Below are 6,497 nucleotides of genomic sequence, written 5' to 3'. Positions count from 1 at the left end.
ATCCATGTGGGTTCAGTTGCGCGGACGCACCTTAGGTGCGTTCGGGGGCCGTGCACTGGCACCCACACAGATGTCACATTGGGAACAGCCGCTGCACCCCAGATGACAGCAATGGGACTGCCTACACGGGATGCTGGGAACACATGTGCATCCCTGTTCCGGTAAACACGGCCCTCCCATGGGGTACGGATTATTACCCCCCCGTGAATGAGGCCTAAGTGTGAATAGAATATTTATCTCCATTGTGTTGCTAATTTGGGGACCACTGTAGCCCTCTTTATTGTTATTTGGGGTGTTTTATTATAGGAGTGTTATATATTGTAGATTAGGATAAGTTTTAATTTCTTCTGGAGGAATTTTGAGTGGACATAACTGATGTACCCCGCTCAGCGGGGGCGGGCCTTAGAGAACAGAGGCCGCATATGGGCAGCACAGAGGCTTAGTGGTGAGCCTTGCAGCACTGGGGTCCTTGGTTCAAATCCCGACCAGGACACTATCTGCATGGAGTTTGCATGTTCTCCCTGTGCTTGCGTGGGTTTCCTCCGGGTTCTCCGGTTTCCTTCCACACTATAAAAGACATGCTACTCTCTTTCTTTCCTTCACTTTCTCTCTCTTTCTTCCCTTCCTTCTTTCACTCTTTTTTTCTTTCCATCATCTCTATTGGACATCATTGATGTACCCCGCTCAGCGGGGGCGGGCCTTATAGAACAGAGGCCGTATATGGGCAGCACAGAGGCTTAGTGGTGAGCCTTGCAGCACTGGGGTCCTTGGTTCAAATCCTGACCAGGACACTATCTGCATGGAGTTTGCATGTTCTCCCTGTGCTTGCGTGGGTTTCCTCTGGGTTCTCCGGTTTCCTCCCACACTAAAGACATGCTACCTTTGCGTTGGTGGTGCAGTGGTTAGCACAGCTGCTTTCTAAGCAGAAGACCTGGGTTCGATTCCCGGCCAATGCCATCTCCAATACTTGGAGTCCTCAGAGAGAAAAGCGCTATACAAGGTCAGTGCTGAGTATAGATTAGCGGTGGAATAAAGAATATTCAGATTCCTATGACTTCGGCTACTTTCACACTGAGGCACTTTGCAGGCGCTATAGCGCTAAAAATAGCGCCTGCAAAGCGCCCTGAAAGAGCCGCTCCTTTTACTCCAATGTGAAAGCCTCGAGTGCTTTCACACTGGAGCAGTGCGCTGGCAGGACGCTCAAAAAAGTCCTGCCAGCCACATCTTTGAGGCACTGTAGGAGCGCGGTGTAATACACCGTTCCTAAAGCACCCCTGCCCATTGAAATCAATGGGCAGCACCGCTGAACCGCCGCTGCAGCGGCGCTTTGCGGGCGGTTTGAACCCTTTTTTGGCTGCTAGCGGGGGTTAAAAGCACCCCACTAGCAACCGAATAGCGCCGCAAAAAAATTACGGTGCAACGCCTCAGTGTGAAAGTAGCCTTAATGATGAAGCTGTGTGGGTGCAGAGGAGGGGAGGGGGCAACTAACACAAGTTAACCACTTATGGACCCCTTCACGCCAATATACGTCGGCAGAATGGCACGGCTCGGCACATCCACGTACCTGTACGTGGCCCTTTAAGCCCAGCCGTGGGGTCGCGCGTGCACGTGACCCGGTCCGAAGCTCCATGGCTGCGGGACCCGCGGACCCGATCGCAGCTGGAGTCCCGCGATCGGTCCCCGGAGCTGAAGAACGAGGAGAGCTGTGTGTAAACACAGCCTCCCCGTTCTTCACTGTGGCGGCGTCATCGATCGTGTGTTCCCTGATATAGGGAAACACAATCAATGACGTCACACCTACAGCCACACCCCCCTACAGTTAGAAACACAGATGAGGTCACAATTAACCCCTTCAGCGCCCCCCTAGTGGTTAACTCCCAAACTGCAACGGTCATTTTCACAGTAAACAATGCATTTTTAATGCATTTTTTGCTGTGAAAATGACAATGGTCCCAAAAATGTGTCAAAATTGTCCCAAGTGTCCGCCATAATGTCGCAGTCACGAAAAAAAAATCGCTGATCGCCGCCATTAGTAGTAAAAAAAATAAAATGAATAAAAATGCAATAAAACTATCCCCTATTTTCTAAACGCTATAAATTTTGCGCAAGCCAATCGATAAACGCTTATTGCGATTTTTTTTTACCAAAAATATGTAGAAGAATACGTATCGGCCTAAACTGAGGGAAAAAATTTTTTTTTTATATATATTTTTGGGGGATATTTATTGTAGCAACAAGTAAAAAATATTGCATTTTCTTTTTCGAAATTGTCGCTCTATTTTTGTTTAAAGCACAAAAAATAAAAATCGCAGAGGTGATCAAATACCACCAAAAGAAAGCTCTATTTGTGGGGAAAAAAGGACGCCAATTTTGTTTGGGAGCCACGTCGCACGACCGCGCAATTGTCAGTTAAAGCGCCGCAGTGCCGAATCGCAAAACCTGGCCTGGGCATTTAGCTGCCTAAAGGTCCGTGGGGTTAAGTGGTTAAGCAGGGCTTTTCAGACGCTAGCGGGCCAATTTTGTCTCCCGCTAGCGGCTGAAGAAAAGGTTAAAAACTGGCCGTGTTGCAGCGCTGCCCATTAATTCCAATGGGCATGGGGCGGTTTAGAAGCGGTGCAGAGATCGGGAAATGTTTCCCTGGCTGTGATTAGAGCAGCGCCGTGCACACTTCCTGGCGGGCTCTGCATGTGTACCATGCGAACACGCCAGAGCTCATCCTTAGTTACTAGCTGTGGTCACACTCCAACCTCCCCATCATACCATACAGGGCAGCTGCGGTTCGTCCATAGAGGGCATTGCATGAATCGATGTTATTGTCGCCGCTGCCGCTGGTCTATTCAGATGGCCGGACCTTGAGCGCCGACCACCTGAATAACGGCAGCTGGTTGGCTGTGCGAAAGTGCCTATCAGAGCCAGCGGCTTTCCGAGTACAGCCCTCAGCCTTCCAAAAGCTTATCCAGGGAACGTACCGGCGGTGCGTTCCCTGGATAAGACTGACAGGCGTCTCAGGCAATCAGGTTGGCCGGTTCTGGCTATCGGTAACCTGATTGGCTGAAGCGTCATCGAGGGACGTGGATGGCTGACTCCAGTAAAGGTAAGTGCCGGGGGGGGGAAAGGGGCATTTTACAGGGCACAGCGGCGATGAAGGGCACAGTAACATCAATGGGCACAGTAACATCAATGGGCACAGCGACGATAATGGGCACAGTGGGGACAATTGGCACAGCGGCATGAATGGGCAGAGTGGCGACAATTAAAGGGCACAGTCACAGTGACATCAATGGGCACAGTGGCGACAATTAATTGGCACAGTGGCGACAATTGATGGCACAGTGGCTGCGTTTGATGGCATGGCACAGTGGCTGCGTTTGATGGCATGGCACAGTGGCTGCGTTTGATGGCATGGCACAGTGGCTGCGTTTGATGGCATGGCACAGTGATGACAATTGATGGCACAGTGGCTGCGTTTGATGGCATGGCATAGAGGCTGCTTTTGATGGCATGGCACAGTGGCTGCATTTGATGGCATGGCACAGTGATGACAATTGATGGCACAGTGGCTGCCTTTGATGGCATGGCACAGTGGCTGCGTTTGATGGCATGGCACAGTGGTGCGAATTGATGATGGCATGGCACAGTGGCTGCGTTTGATGGCATGGCACAGTGGTGCAAATTGATGGCACAGTGACTGCGTTTGATGGCATGGCACAGTGGCTGCATTTGATGGCATGGCACAGTGATGACAATTGATGGCACAGTGGTTGCGTTTGATGGCATGGCACAGTGGTTGCGTTTGATGGCATGGCACAGTGGTGCGAATTGATGATGGCATGGCACAGTGGCTGCGTTTGATGGCATGGCACAGTGGTGCGAATTGATGGCACAGTGGCTGCGTTTGATGGCATGGCACAGTGGCTGCGTTTGATGGCATGGCACAGTGATGACAATTGATGGCACAGTGGCTGCGTTTGATGGCATGGCATAGAGGCTGCTTTTGATGGCATGGCACAGTGGCTGCATTTGATGGCATGGCACAGTGGTGCGAATTGATGGCACAGTGGCTGCGTTTGATGGCATGGCACAGTGGCTGCGTTTGATGGCATGGCACAGTGATGACAATTGATGGCACAGTGGCTGCGTTTGATGGCATGGCATAGAGGCTGCTTTTGATGGCATGGCACAGTGGCTGCATTTGATGGCATGGCACAGTGATGACAATTGATGGCACAGTGGCTGCCTTTGATGGCATGGCACAGTGGCTGCGCTTGATGGTATGGCACAGTGGTGCGAATTGATGATGGCATGGCACAGTGGTGCGAATTGATGATGGCATGGCACAGTGGCTGCATTTGATGGCATGGCACAGTAGTGCAAATTGATGATAGCATGGCACAGTGATGACAATTGATGGCACAGTGGCTGCGTTTGATGGCATGGCACAGTGGCTGCATTTGATGGCATGGCACAGTGGTGCGAATTGATGATAGCATGGCACAGTGATGACAATTGATGGCACAGTGGCTGCGTTTGATGGCATGGCACAGTGGCTGCGTTTGATGGCATGGCACAGTGGTGCGAATTGATGATGGCATGGCACAGTGGCTGCGTTTGATGGCATGGCACAGTGGTGCGAATTGATGGCACAGTGACTGCGTTTGATGGCATGGCACAGTGGCTGCATTTGATGGCATGGCACAGTGATGACAATTGATGGCATGGCACAGTGGCTGGGTTTGATGGCATGGCACAGTGGTGCGAATTGATGATGGCATGGCACAGTGGCTGCGTTTGATGGCATGGCACAGTGGTGCGAATTGATGGCACAGTGACTGCGTTTGATGGCATGGCACAGTGGCTGCATTTGATGGCATGGCACAGTGATGACAATTGATGGCACAGTGGCTGCATTTGATGGCATGGCACAGTGGCTGGGTTTGATGGCATGGCACAGTGGTGCGAATTGATGATGGCATGACACAGTGGCTGCGTTTGATAGCATGGCACAGTGGTGCGAATTGATGGCATGGCACAGTGGCTGTGTTTGATGGCATGGCACAGTGATGACAATTGATGGCACAGAGGCTGCGTTTGATGGCATGGCACAGTGGTGCGAATTGATGATGGCATGGCACAGTGGGGCGAATTGATGATGGCATGGCACAGTGGTGCGAATTTATGGCACAGTGGCTGCGTTTGATGGCATGGCACAGTGGCTGCGTTTGATGGCATGGCACAGTGGTGCGAATTGATGGCACAGTGGCTGCGTTTGATGGCATGGCACAGTGGCTGCGTTTGATGGCATGGCACAGTGGTGATAATTGATAGCACAGTGGCTGTGTTTGATGGCATGGCACAGTGGTGCGAATTGATGATGGCATGGCACAGTGGCTGCGTTTGATGGCATGGCACAGTGGTGCGAATTGATGGCACAGTGACTGCGTTTGATGGCATGGCACAGTGGCTGCATTTGATGGCATGGCACAGTGATGACAATTGATGGCACAGTGGCTGCATTTGATGGCATGGCACAGTGGCTGCGTTTGATGGCATGGCACAGTGGCTGCGTTTGATGGCATGGCACAGTGGTGATAATTGATAGCACAGTGGCTGTGTTTGATGGCATGGCACAGTGGTGCGAATTGATGATGGCATGGCACAGTGGCTGCGTTTGATGGCATGGCACAGTGGTGCGAATTGATGGCACAGTGACTGCGTTTGATGGCATGGCACAGTGGCTGCATTTGATGGCATGGCACAGTGATGACAATTGATGGCACAGTGGCTGCATTTGATGGCATGGCACAGTGGCTGCATTTGATGGCATGGCACAGTGGTGCGAATTGATGATGGTATGACACAGTGGCTGCGTTTGATAGCATGGCACAGTGGTGCGAATTGATGGCATGGCACAGTGGCTGTGTTTGATGGCATGGCACAGTGATGACAATTGATGGCACAGAGGCTGCGTTTGATGGCATGGCACAGTGGTGCGAATTGATGATGGCATGGCACAGTGGGGCGAATTGATGATGGCATGGCACAGTGGTGCGAATTTATGGCACAGTGGCTGCGTTTGATGGCATGGCACAGTGGCTGCGTTTGATGGCATGGCACAGTGGTGCGAATTGATGGCACAGTGGCTGCGTTTGATGGCATGGCACAGTGGCTGCGTTTGATGGCATGGCACAGTGGTGATAATTGATAGCACAGTGGCTGTGTTTGATGGCATGGCACAGTGGTGCGAATTGATGATGGCATGGCACAGTGGCTGCGTTTGATGGCATGGCACAGTGGTGCGAATTGATGGCACAGTGAGGCTGAAATTTTTTTTTCCGTTTGCGCCCCACCAAAATTTTTGAGCACCAGCCGCCACTGATACAGGGTTAATGTCCCTCTATGGTATGTAATGACATATGGACGGGTTGGCCCCCCCTTATCAAATTTTCTGGCTGAAAATCATTCAGGCTAATAGATATTCGTTAGATCCGGTAAGATCA

General features: G+C 51.4%; 1 non-coding gene across 1 annotated transcript; it reads left to right on the top strand.

The window, feature by feature from the left end:
- The first annotated feature begins 884 nt into the window (after positions 1-884).
- Positions 885-956, top strand: TRNAR-UCU. The gene has a single exon. It is a non-coding gene; the product is annotated as a tRNA-Arg (tRNA).
- The last annotated feature ends 5,541 nt before the right edge of the window (positions 957-6,497 follow it).

Source organism: Rana temporaria, chromosome 2 (genome assembly GCF_905171775.1).
Source record: "Rana temporaria chromosome 2, aRanTem1.1, whole genome shotgun sequence".
Lineage (NCBI taxonomy): Eukaryota > Metazoa > Chordata > Amphibia > Anura > Ranidae > Rana > Rana temporaria.
This window is presented reverse-complemented; position numbering and strand designations above follow the sequence as displayed.